Here is a 24,150-nt window from a genome sequence, read left to right as displayed (position 1 = left end):
TGCATCTCTGATTAACATGCCAGACGATATGGTAGAAATGCCTTTATACATCGATTGACGGTCAGAACCAGCATATGTGCACCAATCAAAGATGAGGAAGAAAGCCCAGGTGAACCTTGGTTTCAAGCCATTCTAAACTTCAAGCTCAATGGCACCTATCCGCCGGATATGGATAAGAGAGGACAATGTGCTATACGCCTACTCGCCTCTCAATACGTCCTTATGCAAGGATAATTGTATAAAAGAACATCTCTTGGTGTAGTCTTGTGTTGCCTTGATCATTCACAGGCACAGAAAGTGATGGAAGAAGTCCATGATGGAGAATGTGGCCTCACATGAGTGTACCAATGATGGCAAAGAAAATCACACGCCTGGGATATTACTAGACCACAATGGAATCCGATTGCATCAAATATGTCAGACATTGTCACAACTGCCAAATCTTCGGGAATGTGCAACACGTCCCTCCTTATCTACTCTACACCATAACATCTCCTTGGCCATTTTATGCTTGGGGAATCGACATCATCGGGAAGATCACCCCAGCCGGAACAGGAGGTCACTGTTTCATTTTGGTGGCTATCGACTATTTCACCAAATGGGTAGAAGCAGCATCCTACACTAGTCTCACAGCCAAAAATGTGGCTAAGTTCATACAAACCAATATCATTTGTCGATATGGTTGTCCATATGAGATCATCAGTGATAATGGGTCACATTTCCAGGCTGAAACTGAACAATTGCTAGCCAAGTACAAAATCAAACACCACCATTCCTCGCCATACAGACCACAAACTAATGGCGCAGTGCAGGCAGCCAACAAGAATGTTGTCACAATCCTCAAGAAAATGATCGATAATTATCGAGATTGGCCAAGTAAGATACCATTCGCCTTATGGGGATATCGCACATCCGTTAGGACGCCAACTGGGGCTACTCCTTTCTATTTGACTTACGGTATGGAAGCTGTGCAACCAGTTGAGCTAGAAATTCCATCCTTACGCATTCTACTCGAAAGTCAAATTCCAGAAGCCGATTGGAAGAAAGATAGATATGAATAACTCATCCTCTTGGATGAACGAAGATTGCGCGCATTACATAATGCGCAAACATGTCAAGCACGTATCAAACGAGCCTTCAACAAAAGGGTTAAGCCTAGAAACATCAAAGAAGGAGATTTAGTCCTCAAATCGGTTAGCGCGCTTCTACCTGTCTATCCACGAGGAAAGTTTAAACCCAACTGGGCCGGACCGTTCTTGGTCAAGTCCATACTTCCGGGGGTGCGGTTAGAATCACAGACCTATATGGGAACGAATTTGCTAACCCAACTAACCTCGACTAACTAAAATGATATTATGCCTAGAATAGGGCAAAAAACGCGCCACGCGTAACACCCGCGTGCCGCTCATGCGACACGAAATTAAAATGGCCTCTGGCCCGCTGAAATCAAGCTCATGTCACCTTGCTCTTACATTTTGACAATTTGTCATCCTCATATCATCAAATTAATCGAATTGTGTTTTAGGAGTAAGTAAGGCTCATGCTCAATTTCTAGTTCGCTACAAGCTCTTGCTTAGAACAATTATTCTTTTACATTTACTCGAACTACGCGCAAGGGTTTGATTTCATTTTTAAAATGAATATGTAGGCAATCCTTCACAGGATACAACCCCTTATTTTAAATGTAAATAGAAGAACATTTGCATTTGTATTTGATATTCGACAAGAATAATAAAAGGGAAATCACAATAGTTTCATAACTAATCAATCTTTTATTAATTTTTCCTCCATAAATAATAATAGTACGCCAGATAAATAAAAATGCTAATAATAAATAGGCTAGGATTCTAAAAACCCCACCACTTATAACAAATAATAATTATAATAATAATAATAATAATAATAATAATAATAATAATAATAATAATAATAATAATAATAATAATAATAATAATAATAATAATAATAATAATAATAATAATAATAATAATAATAATAATAATAATAATAATAATAATAATAAATAATACTACGACTTAGGCTATTCTTCCATTTTTGTAATACCACTCGAATTTTAAACTGGTTTTGTTTTTCTAAACTCGAACTTCGGGACTAAGTTCCTTTAAGAGGGGAAGATTGTAATATCTCAAATATTTTCGATATTTCTTATTTTAATTTTAAACTATTTTGATAACAATTTAATATTTGTTTTCTAGGTCCGTATCCATTGAGGCTCTTTTATCTAATTTCCCCATAACTTATATTCTGTCGTTTTAAGTCTCCTATTTATTCTCAAATATCTTTGTATACTTACCCTTTGAACAAACCCTTATAAAACTCTGTGTTTAGCCGCTTTATGCTTCCTTTGCCGTCTTCATATTGATAATCATAGTTCCTCACAACCTTTACGTACATGCTTGTCACCTAGCTTCCTTATTTCGACAGATCTTCCAACATTGTTATAGTCCTTGTTTCAATCCACCAATATCTCCTTTTAAATTCCCATGATCTTTGAAAATCCGTTATTTATTATACATATCCAAAAGTGAATCTATTGCTATTTCTCTCGTGTTCGATTTGCGGTTGCTTGTTACCCATCCATCCTCAATTGATTTGTTCAGTCAAGATTCCAATCGTTTTCAAGTATAATTAGTTGGATTTTCTATTTTAAAGGTAACACGATTCTACCGATCCTAATATTATTATTATTCTTCGAGGTTGTATGAATTAGTTGCTAACTGATATTAATTTGTTGCGGATTCTTGTTTTTATGTGCTGAGAATTTATCCGGGTTGAATTATTAATGATTGGTTTTATATTTATTTATTGCTAATATTTTTTATTGATAAGTTAATTTTATTATTGTGAGATGGGTATAAATCAGTTTGCTTATGCGATTAGGGCAATGTTGAAACATGGTGGTGAGGTTCATAGGACGGTACTATGCTTAATTTGGGTCAGTTCTGAATAAAGAGTGTTTGGACGATGAGCATTGATGAACTTTATATGAATTTTAATAATGAGAATATAAGGAATGGCATTTGGGTACATATGACGAGATTGACATTGTAAGTGGAGACAGTGAATTGATTTAATTAAGAATGGTGGTACATCTTTGTCGAGTCAATGATTTACGGAGTATAAGTTTGGATTTCTTTCTATTGCGTTTAAATCGTCTTTTTCTTTGACCTTGACTCGTGGGTGAGTAGCTTAGAGTCTTACTCTAAGTGTTGAGCACGGTTCTTTGAACCTTTGACAATATCGATATTGAAATTGAGATGGAAATTGGTTACTGGTATTGAGTTATGATTTATGGGGCCTTTGAGCCGAGTTATGTTTACGGTCCACTTCGTGACCAGGTTCTTGAGTTATTTGAGTTTGAGATCGATATTGAGATGGAAATATTGTTTCGCGGTCTTATCCGCCAGTTCACTCACCCCTTGTCATTGGTCTTAGGGCCGACGATGAGAATACGATATTTGGTTACTATATTATGAGACGGAGTAATGAGTTAGACGGAGTAGTGAGTTGAGTTGAGCATATGTTAATTATTGAGATGAGAGAGTTTTTTATATTATGGGATTAGAAGGTAGTTGGTTTGAGATGACGGGGAGTGTTTTTATTATTCTCTCTGTTTATTTTTATTTTTACGTGTCCGTGTTTCCACGCCATGACCAAAACTAAGCTGCTTATATTGAGGTATTATATGTTACTCAGCTTTCCGGCTGACGTGTTTTCTCCCTTCGGGGCTACTCGTCATGGGAGTAGTTCCTTTCTGTCTTCTTGTTTTGCTTTCAGGTCTTCCGCTGCAGTTTCAAAAGGATTTTATTTGAAGTGAAGATTTTTATTTAAAGCTTTGTAAAAGTTTGATTTATTTTATATTTCATTTTGTAATAAGAGACTTTGTATATTAATTATAATATCCTTGTATTTCGGCCATTTTTGTATGTAAAAGTTAGTTTTAATTTAGCCGAAAATCAGGGGTGTTACAATTGGTATCAGAGCGGGTTCTTTCTTGGTTAGGTGTTGAGATCGTCACATCTTAGCACCGACTGTTCTAACATTTTAAGCTTTTCAAAAAAAAAAATCCTTATTTACTTTCAAGTTTTTTTTAAAGTTCGAGGACGAACTTTATTTTTAAGGAGGGTGGATTGTAATACCACTCGAATTTTAAACTGGTTTTGTTTTTCTAAACTCGAACTTCGGGACTAAGTTCCTTTAAGAGGGGAAGATTGTAATATCTCAAATATTTTCGATATTTCTTATTTTAATTTTAAACTATTTTGATAACAATTTAATATTTGTTTTCTAGGTCCGTATCCATTGAGGCTCTTTTATCTAATTTCCCCATAACTTATATTCTGTCGTTTTAAGTCTCCTATTTATTCTCAAATATCTTTGTATACTTACCCTTTGAACAAACCCTTATAAAACTCTGTGTTTAGCCGCTTTATGCTTCCTTTGCCGTCTTCATATTGATAATCATAGTTCTTCAATTAAATGGAAAATGACGGTGTTCTCAAGTGATTATTTAGTTGTTATACAGTTGTGTTCTCAGGTAGTTATTAGTCTTAGTTAATTGGGTTAAGTATAGACGAGGTAAACTTCGGGACGAAGTTTATTTTTAGGAGGGTAGAATGTAACATTCCGTATTTATTATGTTTAATTGATTTGTCAAAAGTGTGTGTTAACCGTGTTAGAAATGCGTGACGTCCGTAAGTACGATATGCAATATCCTTCTGAGGTTTGGGTACGGGAGCGAACTTCGGGACGAAGTTCATTTTAAGGGGGGAAGACTGTAATACCCCGTATTTTTATATAACAAATTAAATGGATATTATTATATATTAATTATTATACATATTATATTACTAATTATGTCGAGTTAATATTGAGTCGATAATTTCGTTAAGTTATTTTATTTAAACCGCGTTGTATCGATATAAGTTAATTGTGACGGGTTTATAAGAATTCGAATTATGAGCTAACCCAGCTGAGTTGGCCCATTAACTGTTCAGCCCATTTAACCCTAAGCCCAACTAACCCTAAAATAACCCTAACCCTAAACCTAAACCTAATAGTACCTCACTCAACCCGCCTCCCTCTTCCCTCAGCCGCCTCCCTCCTTCACCAACACCAAAACATCAGATTTCATGCATAGAGAGAGAGAGAGAGTGGTCGTGGGCATTAACGGAACAGCAAGGAAGGGATAGGGACGAATGTCGACGACCGTGGGTGGCCCTGGTGGCCGTGGTGGTGGCAGGAAAAGGTAAGCACAACTCCTCCTCCTCTGTTTTTCGAATTTCAGTCGGGTTTTTGGGGGTTGTTCGTGCCTTGTTGAGGCATTATTGGTGGTTGTTGACGGGGTATATGGGTAGAGTGGTAAGGGACGAGTGGGGTGGTGGTTGTCGAGGTGGTTTTAGGCGGTAGGGGTGGCTGTGAAAGGCGGCATTGAGGGGGTAGACAAACGGGTTTATACACGGTTTCGGGGAGTTTGAGATGGGTAGGTTTTGGGTGGCACCACCGTGGACTAGGGGGAGGTCGAAACGGTGGTCTTTGTGGTGTCTGTGTGCGTGGGTTGGTGGCGAGTCGAATGGTGGTTGTTTGGCAGGGGGTAGTTGTGGGTTGCGGTGGTGGTCAGGGGAGAACGAGAGGTGTTTGGTCTTTGCGTGGTGGTGAACCTGGCCAAATGGCTGCCTTGGTTTGAACCGCCAACGTGATCGACCCGAGTGGGGGTGGTTGTTGGTGGTGGGTTGAAGTGGGGACCACGGTGGTGGGCATCACGGCCTCACGGTGGCTGTGGTGGTGCGTGAGTGAGTGTGAAGGGACGGTGGTCGATGTCGAGTTGTTTTGGTTTTGAAACGGGTTTTTCATAATTTAATCGTTATATTTCGTAATGGGTCGTATTCTAAATTAATTAATTAGTTCCCGAGTGCATTAAAATGATTAAAGACGGGTTTGAGTCGGGATGTTTGAATTGTTTTATGTTTGATTCGGGTTTTCTTAAAACGTTTAATTCGTTTAATATTTTATTATCACATTAGCTATTTAATTTAATTTCGAGTCATTTGAATAAATTATTCGAGTCAATTAAATAATTTATTTAATTTAATTCGAAGTGATTAAAATAATTAGAGATGGATTCGAGTCGGGATTGGTTAAAGTGGGAAGTTACTATATCGGGAAAGTTTCTATTTTGGGGAGATTTCTATATTTAGTAGTTAGTAATTATAAATATTATAATTGTTCTAGGTGACGGATTCGTGAAGGATCGATAATCAAATGCATTGCTTTGTTTTTGGATCGCTTAATCGCTTAATTAGAATTGCTTGGCACTTTGAGGTAGGGAAATACACTTGTCCTATTATCGTTATTGATCGAATTGTGTTGATTTGGATTTCGGTTGTTGATTTACATTATGATTTATATATACGGAAAGTGATTGATTGAATTGATCGTATTGAGTATGATATCACAACATCGGGTAAGTGGCATGACTTTATGATTTATCGGATTCGGTGATTTATATACATATTGCATTGCATTAATTATTGTTGAGCATTTCATATGCATTGGAGTTGGAGGATGATGTGGTAGTGACGATGTTGAGATACGATGTTATGTTGTGATAAGGCCAAAGGCGGGTTCTGCAGACTTGCCCTGGTGTCCTCAACACGAGTGTAGCGCAGATCGGCTACGGCCGATATATATAGTCTACCGGGGATCGATATGGCTGGGTTGTCCGGGGTATGAGATATGAGATATGAGTTGAGATGGAGATGGAGGTGACGGAGGAGCATGCATATCATATTTTTATTGTTTCATTGTTTTCCCTACTCGGCCTTCGGTGACCACCGTGTATTCGTGTACGCCTGTGATGATCCAATTATTGGGGAGCAGATTGACAGGTATTTCAGAGACTGATGGGAGCTGGCCGGGAAGAGAGCTTGGATGACTGACTTAGTGCCTAGCCCACCTTAGTCTTATTAGTAGTTTTATCAGACTTTATCTTTTGGTCATATTTTTGGAGGCTTTGTTTTAATTCCAGTTGTAATCTCACTATAAACATTTTAATAAAGTACTGTGTTTCTTTCCTTTGTTATCTACTGCCTCGGGTTTCCGAGATGGTAACACCGTCATTTATCTGAGGAGTCCCAGTTCAGGCCCTTAAATAAATGGGGGGTGTTACAATTGGTATCAGAGCGGGTTCTTTCTTGGTTAGGTGTTGAGATCGTCACATCTTAGCACCGACTGTTCTAACATTTTAAGCTTTTCAAAAAAAAAAAAATCCTTATTTACTTTCAAGTTTTTTTTAAAGTTCGAGGACGAACTTTATTTTTAAGGAGGGTGGATTGTAATACCACTCGAATTTTAAACTGGTTTTGTTTTTCTAAACTCGAACTTCGGGACTAAGTTCCTTTAAGAGGGGAAGATTGTAATATCTCAAATATTTTCGATATTTCTTATTTTAATTTTAAACTATTTTGATATCAATTTAATATTTGTTTTCTAGGTCCGTATCCATTGAGGCTCTTTTATCTAATTTCCCCATAACTTATATTCTGTCGTTTTAAGTCTCCTATTTATTCTCAAATATCTTTGTATACTTACCCTTTGAACAAACCCTTATAAAACTCTGTGTTTAGCCGCTTTATGCTTCCTTTGCCGTCTTCATATTGATAATCATAGTTCCTCACAACCTTTACGTACATGCTTGTCACCTAGCTTCCTTATTTCGACAGATCTTCCAACATTGTTATAGTCCTTGTTTCAATCCACCAATATCTCCTTTTAAATTCCCATGATCTTTGAAAATCCGTTATTTATTATACATATCCAAAAGTGAATCTATTGCTATTTCTCTCGTGTTCGATTTGCGGTTGCTTGTTACCCATCCATCCTCAATTGATTTGTTCAGTCAAGATTCCAATCGTTTTCAAGTATAATTAGTTGGATTTTCTATTTTAAAGGTAACACGATTCTACCGATCCTAATATTATTATTATTGTTCGAGGTTGTATGAATTAGTTGCTAACTGATATTAATTTGTTGCGGATTCTTGTTTTTATGTGCTGAGAATTTATCCGGGTTGAATTATTAATGATTGGTTTTATATTTATTTATTGCTAATATTTTTTATTGATAAGTTAATTTTATTATTGTGAGATGGGTATAAATCAGTTTGCTTATGCGATTAGGGCAATGTTGAAACATGGTGGTGAGGTTCATAGGACGGTACTATGCTTAATTTGGGTCAGTTCTGAATAAAGAGTGTTTGGACGATGAGCATTGATGAACTTTATATGAATTTTAATAATGAGAATATAAGGAATGGCATTTGGGTACATATGACGAGATTGACATTGTAAGTGGAGACAGTGAATTGATTTAATTAAGAATGGTGGTACATCTTTGTCGAGTCAATGATTTACGGAGTATAAGTTTGGATTTCTTTCTATTGCGTTTAAATCGTCTTTTTCTTTGACCTTGACTCGTGGGTGAGTAGCTTAGAGTCTTACTCTAAGTGTTGAGCACGGTTCTTTGAACCTTTGACAATATCGATATTGAAATTGAGATGGAAATTGGTTACTGGTATTGAGTTATGATTTATGGGGCCTTTGAGCCGAGTTATGTTTACGGTCCACTGTGACCAGGTTACTGAGTTATTTGAGTTTGAGATCGATATTGAGATGGAAATATTGTTTCGCGGTCTTATCCGCCAGTTCACTCACCCCTTGTCATTGGTCTTAGGGCCGACGATGAGAATACGATATTTGGTTACTATATTATGAGACGGAGTAATGAGTTAGACGGAGTAGTGAGTTGAGTTGAGCATATGTTAATTATTGAGATGAGAGAGTTTTTTATATTATGGGATTAGAAGGTAGTTGGTTTGAGATGACGGGGAGTGTTTTTATTATTCTCTCTGTTTATTTTTATTTTTACGTGTCCGTGTTTCCACGCCATGACCAAAACTAAGCTGCTTATATTGAGGTATTATCTGTTACTCAGCTTTCCGGCTGACGTGTTTTCTCCCTTCGGGGCTACTCGTCATGGGGGTAGTTCCTTTCTGTCTTCTTGTTTTGCTTTCAGGTCTTCCGCTGCAGTTTCAAAAGGATTTTATTTCAAGTGAAGATTTTTATTTAAAGCTTTGTAAAAGTTTGATTTATTTTATATTTCATTTTGTAATAAGAGACTTTGTATATTAATTATAATATCCTTGTATTTCGGCCATTTTTGTATGTAAAAGTTAGTTTTAATTTAGCCGAAAATCAGGGGTGTTACAATTTTTCCCTTGCCTTGTCATTTTTATCATACTTTTTATCTCGACCACGAGCTGGTCGCTCCTGTGCAATCTCGGACCTAATCACCAAAGGTCTCTCTCGCGGTCTAGCTTAACCATTTCAATCAACCACCATCTCTACGGCAGGAGAGTGTTGGAATATGTGTCCTCCGACAATAATGCGATCACAACTGTTGATCATGATGATCACATGTTTAAGTCTCATTTTAAAGAATACAATTGGGAAGTATTTTTACTATCAACTGGTCCACACATATCGGTAATGATTGGCTGACTAGAGTTTGACATTACTGTCGTGCGACGGTGGTGATCAGTTGATCCCCTAGGTCATACCTAAAGGATAATACTCTTAATTGATCATTTAATTAATCGTATAACGTTACGAGTTAATTATATTACTTGAAAATTGACGGACGATTTTGGAAGTAAAATTTACGTATCTCATTGTAATCTGATTAAATAAGATACGGTCTGAGTAATCGAATTGTTCTATTACTTGGATGAAATAATTGTTTAAGGAAACAATTGAAATTGAATGAATAAATTATTTTGGTACAAGTAATTGTGAATTACTAAGTCAATTTTGTATATGACGTATTTTTTATTAATACGTTGATTTTTAATATGTTAAAAATACATAACAAATTTATGTGACATATGACAAATTGACATTTTGACAAAGATAAAATGGAGTCCATTTTATCTTCATGACCGAAATATTGGAGAGGATTAGGAAAATATTAGGTTAATTGTATTAGTAGTAAACATAATCATGTTTGCCTAATACTAGACTTGCATGCCTACTTGTTCTTGTGAAGGCAACCTTGAGCATGCATTGGCTCCCTCTTTTTCCCCCTCTTCCACCCGGTTTTGAGAAGAAAACCACTTTGGTTTTTCTTCTTATTTTTGCCTAATATTCACTATGATACTTGCTAGTGAATATTCATTCATTCATCCATATAAAAACAAGAGTTTTAGAAAGATAAATTCTTCCTCTATTCTTCCTCTCTCTTAACCGGTTTTGATAGAGAAACCAAATAATTTGTGGGTCAATTTTTATACAAAATTAGTATTATTCTAGTAATAATAATATTAGTTTTATTAAGAGTTTATCTTGGGTATAAATCCTTGGGAGGGATTCTCATCTTGAATCCTTGTTCATCCATTAAGGAAAGCTCAAGAACAAGAGAGTAGGAGAACTCTCTTGTGCCCTTTGATCCGAAAAACCAAATGTAAGGATGAATATTTCTTCTTTAATTTGTTTATTGTTTGCATGCATAAGATCACTATTTAATTTTATGACTAAATTAACAGTAACATATATGAATATGTTAGTAAAGAGATCTAGATTTCTAACAAGCGGTATCAAGAGCCTTGGTTGTTTGCATGCAAATCGGTTAAAAGTTTTTCCGAGTTATACGATTAACATATAAAACTTGTTTAATTTGTGTTATTATGATATATCACGAAAATAATTATTCATGTTAAAGTTCTGGTCCTAAAATGTTTTTAGGATATTTTGATTAATTTATGGATTTTTATTGTTCATATTATATAATAATGGCATTAAAATATGATTTAATGAATAAAATGTCATTTTCGGACTAAAATTAGCTAAACTTCGAATTTTCCAGTGATTTTTGGATATGTTATCACATATATTATTTTGAGATGACCTGTAAAGTTTCATAATTTTTGGACTTCTTATGCTCGAAAAATGGATTTGTCATTATTAAAATCGGATTTAGATGAAAAATAGGTTAATATGAGATAAATTTCGAATCTAGTCATAGAAATTTAGTATGTTGTCACATGTAATTTTACAAGATGTGTGTAAAATAATAGGCTATATTGAAGTCTTCATGCATGATTTATGATTTTTTGAAGAAAAATAGCATAAATAGTTACTTAATTAGTGAAATATTAATAAAACATACTCCATGACCAAGGAAAAACGTCATATGTTGCATTTTATTATCATTTTCAGATCTAAAATTAAAAAGTTGATGAATATAATTTTTCACATGTTTTTATGATTATTTTTGTTAAAACCGATAAATCGCAACATTGTTTTTCCGGATAAATTTTTGGTAATATTTAACCTAAGTTTTTGAACATTATGAGTGTCATGGTATTTTTCAAGAATGTTCATGAGTTTAAATTTCAAATTTTGCATTTATTTGAATTTTTGTGATTTATTTGAAGTTTATAGCATTTTATTGTAATTTTAAGTCCATTAATGAACAAATTTTAGAAATATGAGTTAATTATGGTCAAATTATTAGTGAAGACTAAATTTTGAGTCCTAAGAAGTTATGGTAATTAACTTATGCATAAATATGAATTTATGTAATTTTTGTGATTTTAAAACGTTGAATCACGCAAATCCATAAAAACCGTGTAATATACGATATTGGCTAATTAAAGGCGATTTAGCATAAAATTGGGTATGTTCATACATATTATAATGCTGCATTTTATTTATGATTGTCATAATTTTATTTTATGTAATTTTTGAATTATGTAATTTTACTTAGTATGGCCTTAGTTTTTAATTGGTATTACCCGAAATGTATGGAAATATCGATTCGGTTGTAATTTATTGTGATCTCGTATCACCGTTTTGTAATTTAATAGATTTTATTTATTTTAGTTACAAATGTATAATAGGAAATTATGTAATTTTATTTATTTCGGAGTTCCCAAAGACGGATTTCTTCAAGATGGCGATACATAAAGACGGTGTTACCTCGAGATGCGTGCCACAACCGAAGTTCAAGGGACCAATGGAGTTGGTTTCCGAATATGTAATAGTTAAATAGTTTTCTATTTTAGGAAGGCCATACTAGGATTTATTTTTATGCTTTGCATTTTATTTATATGTCGCATGCATCGCTAAATCGACATAACTAAAACATGCATCTTCTTCATCGAGTTTATCGACCGTGTCAATTAGAATTATCGTAGTTCACCGCTTTAGTTCACTTAAAACGTGATAGATAATAAATTGACATGACCTCTCGCTAAAATAATCAATTGAGACATAGCCTTACCAAATAGTAGAAACCATGAAAACCTATTTCGCGAGGGAGTGCACTCGGCCCTACCGGGGTACAAAACTTGTTACGTAGGGGAAGTGGGTGATAAATGTCTATCCACTGAATTCATGTTGATAAGGGATGAATCGGCCCTACCGTGCCCAAGTTGGTGTGGATTTGGATCATGGACACATTTATTCGAAATTTGGATTGAGCTCAACGGAAGTATTCGTGACCGCAGTCGCATGTGTTCTGGGCTATAGATAAACATTAGAGTAATTTTATCGACCAAGAGTTCTAAAAGTAGAATCGATTAAACGTTAATCCACCGAGTTATATTGATAAAGGATGAATCGGCCCTACCGTGCCTAAGTCGATATGAATTTGGGTCTTGGAATCATTTATCTAAGTTGGGTAGAGGTCACTAGATAAATGTCATAAAACTTGTTTAAACTTATTTTACAAGTATGATTTAAAAAGACAAATGTTAATATTTCCTTTTCCTCCATACTTGTAGTTCATTACAATGAATCCATCAAACGCTACCGCACAATAACTATTGAGTCTTACCACAATGTTCTTGACGACGTTCCACAATGGTTTCGACACTACTAGAGAACTTCATTTTGGGATAGGTTCAGATGGAAACCTTAACTTCATCACTTCTACTAGACCACCTACTACTACTAGATCTCGTGTGAGCCCGTCTCAGGAAGACTACCTCATACAATCTATAGGGTCTTTGTCTCTGGAAGATAAAGATGCCAAAACTAGTGGGAGCTCAAGCAATCAAGTTCTTGCTTCAAAGGGCAAAAAGTTCAAGAAGAAGGGAAAGAAAGTCAAAAACTTCAAGCAAGTTAATGATGAGTGTCATTATTGCTATGGCATGGGACATTGGCTTAGAAATTGTCCCGTATATTTGCGAAATATAAGGGAAGGAATCATCGTTCCAAAAGGTAAAATTCCTAATAAAATTTATGTTATTGATATAAATTATACTTCCAGTACGACATGGGTACTGGATACCGGTTATGGTTCTCACCTTTGTAATCATTTACAGGGTTTAAGAGACGTGAAGAGGCTTAGCAAGGGAGATGTGGATCTACGCCTTGGAAATGGAGCTCGAGTAGCGGCCGAATCCAAAGGAACTTATGTTTTAGCTTTGCCTAACAGATTTGAGTTGTATTTACATAATTGCTTTTATGTGCCTACACTCTCTAAAAACATTATTTCAATCGCTATGCTAGATATGGACGGTTTTTGTTTTGTCATTAAGAACAATCGTTGTACTATTAGGAGGAATGATTTGGTTATAGGCCAAGCTTCTTCCATCAATGGCATTTACATTTTAGAGACCTCAAATCCAACTAATGATATCTATAACATTCAATCAAAGAAACTCAAATCAAGTGACCCAAGTGAAGCGTTCATTTGGCATTGTCGATTAGGTCACATAAACGAGAGTCGCATCAAAAGATTAATTTCAAGTAATGTGATTACACCATTTGATTATCAATCATATGGTACATGCGAATATTGCCTACTTGGCAAAATGACTCGTAATCCTTTTAGTGGTAAAGGGACACGAGCTAGTGAACTGTTGGGACTCGTACACACCGATGTATGTGGACCAATGAGTATCACCGCTCGTGGAAATTATGACTACTTCATAACCTTCACCGACGACTTGAGTAGACATGGGCAGGTCTATTTAATGAAATATAAGAGTGAAGCTTTTGAGAAATTCAAGGAATTTCAGAATGAAGTAGAGAACCAATTGAACAAAAAGATAAAAGCACTACGATCCGACCGTGGTGGAGAATATCTTAGCCTTGAATTAAATTCACACTTGAAAGGTTGTGGTATTATATCACAACTTTCTCCACCCGGAACACCACAACTTAATGGTGTTGCCGAAAGGAGAAATCGAACCCTACTTGATATGGTTCGATCCATAATGAGTCAAACCAAGTTACCGAACTCCTTTTTGGGGATTTGCGATTCAAACCGCAATTAGATCTTTGAACAATAGTCCCACAAAGTCCACCGAAAAGACTCCATGTGAGATGTGGATGGGAAGGGTTCCCAATATATCCTATATGAAGATTTGGGGATGTGATGCTTACGTCAAGGCTAAGACCGACAACAAGCTTGCCCCAAGATCCGAAAAATGCATCTTTGTAGGTTACCCCTCGACCTCTCGAGGATACTACTTCTACAAACCTCAAGATAACAAAGTGTTTGTGTCTTCCGAGGCTGTCTTCTTAGAAAGAGAATTTATTTCTAAGAGACAGAGTGGGATAAATTTTGAACTTAATGAAGTTCAAGAGCCACAAACCGAAATAGAGACGCAAGAAGATGTTACTTCGTCGTCTAACACGGTTGTCTCTCCTCCACTTAGAAGAACGAGTCGTGTTATTCGCCATCCTGATCGATATGTGGGACTTATCGAAGAAGATGGAACACTCGATGTGTTGCTTTTAGAAAGTGACGAACCCGCCACCTACAAGGCCGCAATCTCTAGTCCTAATTCCTCCTTATGGCTTGAACCCATGAAGTCCGAAATGGATTCTATGCATGAAAACCAAGTTTGGGACTTGGTAGATTTGCCTAAAGGGGCAAGACCTCTTCAATGGAAATGGATATTCAAAGTCAAGAATGGCATAGAGGGAGATGATGATGTCTACAAAGCTAGGCTAGTGGCAAAATGATTTACCCAAGTCCAAGGTCTCCATTATGATGAGACCTTCGCCCCCGTAGCCATGCTAAGATCCATACGGATTTTGTTAGCGATTGCCGCATTTCATGATTATGAAATATGGCAAATGGATGTCAAAACCGCTTTTCTAAATGGGCATTTAGAAGAGGAGGTGTACATGATACAACCCGAAGGTTTTGTTGATTCTAAGAATCCTAACAAAATGTGCAAGCTTAAGAGATCCATTTATGGTCTTAAGCAAGCATCTAGAAGTTGGAATCATCGATTCAATCATGTTATAAAGGAAAATGGTTTCACTCGAAGTGTTGAGAAACCATGTTTATACATGAAATTTAGTGGGAGAATGTTGTGTTCCTAATCTTGTATGTCGATGACATACTACTCATTGGAAATGATATTCCGATGTTGTCTTCTGTTAAGAAGTGGTTAGGTAACCACTTCCAAATGAAGGATTTAGGAGAAGCACAACGCATATTAGGTATCCGGATCCATAGAGATAGATCCAAGAGGATATTGGCACTAAGTCAAGAGTCTTATGTTGATAAGATTCTTCGACGGTTCAGCATGGACAAATCCAAAAGGGGTTTGGTACCTATGGTAACTGGGACGATATTGAGCAAGACTCAATCTCCCTCCGAACCCCATGATGTTGAACGCATGAAGACGATCCCTTATGCTTCCGCTGTTGGATCAATCATGTACGCCATGATATGCACACGTCCTGATGTCTCGTATGCTTTAAGCATGACAAGTAGATATCAAGGAAATCCAAGTGAGAGTCACTGGAGTGTCGTCAAGAACATCCTTAAGTACTTGAGAATAACTAAGGATTCTATCTTAGTGTTTGGAGGAGACACTGAACTTCGTGTTAATGGTTACACGGACTCAAGCTTCCAAACAGATAGAGATGACATGAAATCACAAGCTGGTTTTGTTTTTATGCTCAATGGTGGAGCCGTTAGCTGGAGAAGCTTCAAGGAAGTCAGAATCGGATTCAACAACGGAGGTGAGTACATTGCAAAGCATCGAAGCTACCAAGGAAGTGTGTGGATCGTGCAATTCACGGAAGGTCTAAAAGTAGTACCTACCGCCAATGATCCCATCACTCTCTATTGTGATAATAGTGGGACGATCTTCCAAGCTAAGGAGCCAAAGTCTAGTAATAGATCTAGACATGTACTTAGAAAATATCATGTAATAAGAGATTTCATTGAAAGAAAGGAAATTGCGATTTGTAAGGTTGGGACGGATGACAACATAGCCGATCCGCTCACCAAGCCTTTATCGCAGGCTAAACATGATGGACATGTGGCGTCCATGGGACTTAAACGTGTACCAAGTTTATTTTAGATTTTGAAATGAAATAAAAGTGTTGTTTTTGTTCATGTTCATAATCGAATTTGTCTTTTATCTTTTTATTATACATTGCTATATCCAAACGGGTTGTGGAGACAATTGAACCCCGTTAAAGTGAACACGGATTAACATTGTATTTGCCCATAGTCACTTGTATGAGGTGACGTCTCGAAGTGACTAGAGTGTGCGATTGATGGCAAGTTCAAGTGCCATAGAGTCATGAGATGACTAGTCGATCACATAGGCAGACTGTTAGGAACATTTTGTCGGGCCTTATGACCGCTTATAGAGTTCTGGCAAATTTATATAGCCTGGTCGTGGCGAGAGCTGCTATAGTATTCTAATGAGTCGATTCTTTTGACTAAAGACTATTCGCCTAAGATGGCACAATTTCAGATTAACTTTGATTTGTGTTACTACGACCTTCGTAAATGGGGTCAAATGGGCATATTTTGGGTTATGATGGTTGTGGCTAGTCGAAGGGAATGAGTGCGATAGGAATTGTCCACCCCTAGTCAGGGTTATAAAAATATCTCAGGGCTACTTGAGGAGTAATGAACTGGAAATGCGTGGCCACGCTCGGAATGTATCCATGGTGGATTAATCCGGTCAATCAGTTATTCTCCAGATCGAGGAACTCTCGATATGATCACTTGCAAGTACGACCTGAAAGACACCTTGTATTGAGTGGGAGATAGTAATAGGACAAGAGAATTGGTGACGCACACTTGTCGAGGACAAGTGGGAGATTGTTGGAATATGTGTCCTCCGACAATAATGCAATCACAACTTTTGATCATGATGATCACATGTTTAAGTCTCATTTTAAAGAATACAATTGGGAAGTATTTTTACTGTCAACTGGTCCACACATATCGATAATGATTGGCTGACTAGAGTTTGACATTACTGTCGTGCGACGGTGGTGATCAGTTGATCCCCTAAGTCATACCTAAAGGATAATACTCTTAATTGATCATTTAATTAATCGTATAACGTTACGAGTTAATTATATTACTTGAAAATTGACGGACGATTTTGGAAGTAAAATTTACGTATCTCATTGTAATCTGATTAAATAAGATACGGTCTGAGTAATCGAGTTGTTCTATTACTTGGATGAAATAATTGTTTAAGGAAACAATTGAAATTGAATGAATAAATTATTTTGGTACAAGTAATTGTGAATTACTAAGTCAATTTTGTATATGACGTATTTTTTATTAATACGTTGATTTTTAATATGTTAAAAATACATAACAAATTTATGTGACATATGACAAATTGACATTTTGACAAAGATAAAATGGAGTCCATTTTATCTTCATGACCGAAATATTGGAGAGGATTAGGAAAATATTAGGTTAATTGTATTAGTAGTAAACATAATCATGTTTGCCTAATACTATACTTGCATGCCTACTTGTTATTGTGAAGGCAACCTTGAGCATGCATTGGCTCCCTCTTTTTCCCCCTCTTCCACCCGGTTTTGAGAAGAAAACCACTTTGCTTTTTCTTCTTATTTTTGCCTAATATTCACTATGATACTTGCTAGTGAATATTCATTCATTCATCCATCTAAAAACAAGAGTTTTAGAAAGATAACATCTTCCTCTATTCTTCCTCTCTCTTAACCGGTTTTGATAGAGAAACCAAATAATTTTTGGGTCAATTTTTATACAAAATTAGTATTATTCTAGTAATAATAATATTAGTTTTATTAAGAGTTTATCTTGGGTATAAATCCTTGGGAGGGATTCTCATCTTGAATCCTTGTTCATCCATTAAGGAAAGCTCAAGAACAAGAGAGTAGGAGAACTCTCTTGTGCCCTTTGATCCGAAAAACCAAATGTAAGGATGAATATTTCTTCTTTAATTTGTTTATTTTTTGCATGCATAAGATCACTATTTAATTTTATGACTAAATTAACAATAACATATATGAATATGTTAGTAAAGAGATCTAGATTTCTAACAGAGAGGTCTTCGGTTTCTTCGACGGATGAACAACTCGGAATCCGGCTTCTTCATCCCCCTCAGTCAAATATTTCTGGTTCTCCTTTGCTACCTCACGGATCTTATAGTCAACAGGCTCATGCTTCCTCAATTTCTCACGCTCTTCAGGAGTAGCAGCCTTCCTCCACTGCAAATAGGAATCTGATACCCACAATGAACTAACAGAAGAATGTAGGAACCACATGTTTCTCTGACCCACTTGAGGGCCCACTCTCTACGACTCTCGGTAGTATGTGACACTGCAGTCCGAGGAACAGTATCAAGCTTAGGAATCCTCTGTTTAAGACCCACCTGCCTCTTCAGTCTCTCCGGGAAGACGCATACCATAAATTCAAAGCCAGGAATGCGTACCGATCGAGTAGGATCTAAGGATGACACTCTAGTAACTAACTTGAGATGCCACCATGGCACAATCCATCTGATCAGGGGACCATCTTCATTCTTTAGCTTGTTCTCCCAATAGTTGCAAACCCGGGTGAAGTCCACCATATAGAGCCTGGTCCTCATCGCAATCGACCTAGCATGATATCCGGGTACATTAGCTGGGGGGTCGATCAACCGCAGACGCTCCATGAGCCAAACCTAGTAAAGACGGGAATTAGCATCCAACCAAAAAAAAAAGAAGAAGAAACAGGAAAAAAAAAGACGAAGGAAAAGAAAAAAAACGTTTGGTATTGTACATGAAGGTTCTTACCTGCAAAATGATAGGACTTCCCAAATAAGGAAGCTCGCGGTTGGCTTTCCTGTCATCCAGCCCCAAAATGATCTCTCCTAGGCACATACAAGTTGGGCTCCTGCAGAGCTCCATTTGCTCAATCAAGCTCAAGTAACGAGGATCTTCTCTCATTTCCTTATCAACATGCCCTTGGAGGACATAACCATGCAGTAGGCAAAACCCGAATGCCCTACGCCTCGCCACATAAGAGATAGAAGGTCTTCCCTGTTTATAAACCGATCAATAAAATCGAGCATACGGACTCCTTTTGAGGTTACAAGACGGTCAACCTCCGCTTTAGTCAGACCGAGTAAATCTCTAAACTTGTTTTTGTACCCTTGAGAGCTAGAGGGTATAGCAGGCATATTTTCTGGGTCCCATCCTCCAATTGCTGCAATTTCCTCAGGAAAAGGACAGATGTCACCTCCAGGGAAGGCAAATACATGGAAATTAGGGTCCCAATATTTGAGACAAGCATCCAAGAATGGTTTTATAACCTTCACCAGTTTCAGACTCAAAATCGACCCCAAATTGAAAGCACCCATATCATGCTTCTCGACGTTTGTAAATTCATTTGTCCAATCTTTGAGACGGTTTTCCAAGGCATCCATGATTTGTAAATTTTTCTATGTAATAGGAGAGTTTTTATATAATAGACGGAAGAAGGACAGAAGAATTATGTGAATAAAATCTCCCTCGACGTCTATATTTATACTAAAAGTTGTTTCCTAAAATCCGTCAGAACTGGCGAACTAGGGAAATAGCGCAGCATCTGCTGCGCCTCTTCGAAGGGTCACAGCTCATGCTGCGCCTCTTCCTCAGAGGATTTCTGTGATTTTTCCCCGTTGGATATTTCCTAATTCCTCTAGATATAATTTCCTATTCCTAATAGGCTATTATTTTGGTAATTCCGTCAAATTACCATATTTTATGTTTCCTAATCTTCCGGGCACGCCTTTCGAGACGAAATCGACATTTTCGTCAAATAAGCACACTTACCCATTTCATTTTATTTTCTTTTTTGGGGGAATCATTTCACTCCCGTTTCACATTTTATTTCAAACTTGTACATTTCGTTTTTTCGTTTTTTTTAGGGGGTATCCCTCCCTACCGTCCGGTCATTTTTCGGAAATTTTGTCGCTCATTTCTGGGCAAGTTTTTGCATTTTTTTAGGTCTTTTCTTCGTTTTGCGCTTGTTTAAGCCATATGTATAATATGTGTTCTATGTGCAGTTTCGATGTAAATTTCGGCAGCATGACGGCGTAAACCGTCATCTACCAAACCTGTGCAAAACTAACCTGCAGGAACGAACATGCAACCCAGCAGCAAAGGCACTCAGGCCATCATATATACAACCAAAATGTTATATGTACATCAAAATGGAGGCTCTTGCCCGAAACAAAGTCCAAAATGAAGTCCTAAATGTACAAAATGTGTACAGTACAGCCGACGACAACAATAGAAGCAACAAAAACAAAGACAACTACTCCTGGTCGCCACCTCGCTCGGTGACCCTGGCCTCGAGAGCGGCAATCGCGGCGTCTCTAACCTCCAACTCCCTCAGCAGGCGAGTCGTCTCCTCATGGGACTGCGCTAGCTCCCGCTCCAGGTCGCGCTCCCTCTGCAAATGACAAAGAAATGCCTCATTTCAATCATTTCAAATACAAGAAAACTATAAAAAGTCAAAATGAAGTAAAACGAAAGGTTCATACCTGTCGTCCTCGACCACCAGCAAGTGCCTCAATGGCAGTAGCCCATAGACGGTTGGCCACCCTCCACAATGCCATGTGCCGAGATGGAGCCACCTGCATTTCAATAAACAAAGGTTTTTAATAAAATGGACAAGTGTATTCTTATACAACAGCAAAAGCTAACTGAATCGGAGGCTTACCCTCCTAACCAAGTGCTGCCACTCCTCTAGGCCAGCATCTGTCACCGCCTCGCCAAATTCGCGGAGCTCGGAGATCATCGTCATCCCCGCTACGTCGGTGTACTCAAGGGTCTCGGGGTACGCTGGGGGCTCGACGCCCGCCTCCTCAACCTCCTGAAAATTCAAATAAAGTCTTTATTTGATGATCATTCATCATTTTATCAAGTCAACTCAAATAGGGAAAATGAAGCACTTACCACGACCGGCTAGTACGCCAGCCTCTGGCGAATGAACACAGAGTACTCCTCACCAGGAAGAAGAAGAGCGTCGCCACCGACGTCTGCCAGGTCAGCCTCCTTCTCAGCGTCAGAAGGCTCCTTAAACATCGTCCGAGGAGGATCTATGGGAACCGTGAAAGCATCACGAGAGCACTGACGAGTCAAGCGCTCGCTGTGGACAGCGGGGGCCCACAAGGGCGCTTGGGAGAGAAGAGAAACAAGCGTTTGAATTTTGTATGGAGTCGCCACCAATGTTTATGGGAAATTGGAACCGTTCGAATACCTCGCGTCATGTCAAGACACAAAGTAGTGACATGAACACTAAGCAATTGTTACCCTTAGCATTCTATGTCTAGAATGACTCTCGTGGATGCCAATGAACACGGGTGTTCACAGATATCTGGAGTAAGGGGTGAGGGTACGTATTAGGAAGCTCTTTTGATCGAACACCTAATCCCGTCCGCCTCGATAGAGGCCTCTACTAATGATTAGGGAAGTTATTCGTACTCGATATATCGTCGATTGTATGCATACAATGCAACATCCAAGTTTTAATCCTAGCATGTGAGAATTAACTAAGTCGGTGAACAATTAAGTTAGCAAACAATTAGGTCGAAGTAGGATTTAAGATTTATTACATGTGAGAACATTCAAATGACACAAGAAATAATGATAAATACAACAAAAGAAAATTACAATAATGAAAATTACAATAATTACATTGGATTAGGCGATTTATGTCGAAAATACCTTTAAAACGGATAATTTGAGAAAAAGAATAAAAGAATGAAATTACGAACAGATCAGAAGGTGATAATATGAATAATAGTTAATTAAATGTAAACTAATTAAACTAGGTCAAGGCAACAACGGAGTTCAGGGACAGAATTCAACCCGGAACAGGCGCAGCAGACGCTGGGTCCTTTGGAATAGGCGCAGCAGATGCTGCGTCTGTTCCTGACCTGAATTTTGGCTGTGAAGCCGGAATTGCGTGTTGTTAATACTCGTTGGTGAATTTAATGATTGATTAAATTATTTACTCGGATGAAAGTGATTAGTAGGTTATTTACATGTGATGAAGGGTCATGAAAACAGTGAAACATGGATGAAACGGAATTAAACGAATTAACAAACTAAATCAATTAATTAGGTTAAATACAACGGATTAATGACGAATATATGATAGGTATAACAAACAATAGATGTAAATATGTCAACGATGAATTCCAGAGACTCAATATTGATGAATCGAACCTCTAAAACCCGAATTGAGTTTAATGACGAAAACCCGCAAATATTGATTACTTGGGATTTAAGTCGAATTTATGATGAATTATGTGCTAATGAATGATAATTAATATACATGTGAAATATCAGACTATTATGACGAAGAATTAAAGAACAAACAAATAAAAAGCAAACAACGAACGAGTTTACAGAGGACGAAGAAAGAAGAAAGGAAGCAGAACTGCGGCAGCCTCACGAAGAGGCGCAGCAGGTACTGCGCTCCTTCGAAGAGGCGCAGCAGTTGCTGTGTCCTTTCTCGACGGTTAGTCTTCTGGAAATCCGTAAAAAAGAGGTTTTAAAGCATGGTTTAGAAATCGGTTTTAACGAGGTATTTTCGACATAAACCTTACAATTGTGATACAATAATTAAAATACAATAAATAAAAGAGAGATTTACACCCTCAGACTTACATGTTGACGAAACGAGAAGGACTAAGATATCGATTAGTGATGCTCGACGCGAATGCAAAGAAAGTGCCCTCGTAAGAGGAAAGCGATTAGATTAATTAAGTTGATTAATGTGTAGTTGGTCAAGTTGGTCAGTCATGCAAACAAGGCTGGTACTCAGAAGGATCCGAGCTTACGTGGTCGAATGTTCAAGCACGTAGACGCCAAAAAGTACGAACAAAGGTCTAGAATGCAAAGGGAGAAGAGAAGGGCGGACACTCGCGTGAGAAATATGAGGAGCGAAGGCTCCTATTTATACTAATCACGTGAAGGAATTAGGGTTTTGGAGACTCTTTGGAAGTGAATCTCGGAAAGATATAAAAAGATACGAAAATTACGCAGAAAAGGACCTGGGAAGAGGCGCAGCAGTCACTGCGTCTCTTGGAAGAGGCGCAGCACCTGCTGCGTCTGTTCCCAAGGGGTTTCCTCCTGCGGAAGAAAGATTTCCGTGTTTAAGTTATGGTAGGACGGAATAATTCGGTTTTCCTTAATATCTTATGTGAATATTACGGGAAATTGTTTACCAAAAGATAAAGATTGTGAAATATGGAATAGAAATATCCGGAACATTCCAGAACATTCTGACTCGGGATTTAACGGTTATCAGAAAATGGAGACGGTTTTAGGCCCGGACTCCAAATGTACTCTAATTACTGTCAAAACGACCGTATCGGCACGTAGATGACAACTAAGAGGTAGACATTAATATTTGAGCAATCACTTGACGATAATCTTACGAATTGTCACAAATCGTTCCGCGTATCAAACATGCGGCCCGGTCATCATAGGGTGGTTTTGCGAGACGTGCGAAATGAGGTATCTGAGCCCCCACTTTGACTGAGGCTTGGACAAGGCAAAAGTCAAAGTATAGCCATCAGGTCAATCGAAGATTACAACCTGACGACTATGGCGACGCGAGGGGCTCAAGGGGTCTGAGCCAAGGACCTATCGTCGGGAACATTTTAGAGTCTGTCGACTATCAGGGAGGGTCATTTAAAGTCCATTAGACTACGTAAGGAGGCTCGCCAGCCATAAGAAGAGATCATACCTGAGACTTCTTTCTCGAGATGTTTCCGGAGGTACATGGGAGCTGTTGAGCGAAGATCAGGCGTAAGGACTA

Source organism: Silene latifolia, chromosome 10 (genome assembly GCF_048544455.1).
Source record: "Silene latifolia isolate original U9 population chromosome 10, ASM4854445v1, whole genome shotgun sequence".
NCBI lineage: Eukaryota > Viridiplantae > Streptophyta > Magnoliopsida > Caryophyllales > Caryophyllaceae > Silene > Silene latifolia.
This window is presented reverse-complemented; position numbering follows the sequence as displayed.